Source organism: Salvelinus sp. IW2-2015, linkage group LG30, assembly GCF_002910315.2.
Source record: "Salvelinus sp. IW2-2015 linkage group LG30, ASM291031v2, whole genome shotgun sequence".
Lineage (NCBI taxonomy): Eukaryota > Metazoa > Chordata > Actinopteri > Salmoniformes > Salmonidae > Salvelinus > Salvelinus sp. IW2-2015.
This window is the reverse complement of record NC_036869.1, coordinates 17,343,439-17,343,901: the sequence shown is the minus strand read 5'-3', so window position 1 is coordinate 17,343,901 and position 463 is coordinate 17,343,439.

The following is a 463-nucleotide window of genomic DNA, read 5'->3' as shown; positions in this document are numbered from 1 at the left end:
ATTATTTTGTTTAGATATGACCACATTACATTCCCCCCCCCAAAATTCATAATGAAAACATCCAAAACAAATGCAATAGATGAATTACATACGAACTAGACTGTTGGCTCTCACAAGCTTTGTTGTGGGCTACATGGAAAGATGGCCACTATTAACAGCCCTCTCAATTATAACCACACAAATAAGATGGTTACATAATGGTTTTCACACAGGACTAATAGWGAAAGGTTAGTGAGCCAAGGGTCATTTGATTGGTAGTCCAGCCGAAAGCACTCACAGGATTTAACACAAGATCCAAATTTAGCTGATCTCAAAGTTTTTACAATACACCGCATCCAAGAAACCTCATGACTTGCTGCATACATATGACAAAGAGTAAACACTGTCTGCTACCTTTAAAAAAAGGCTTCTGTTTTATTAGATTACAGCAGACAACTGGTTTTTGAAAAGAGTAAGCAGGACC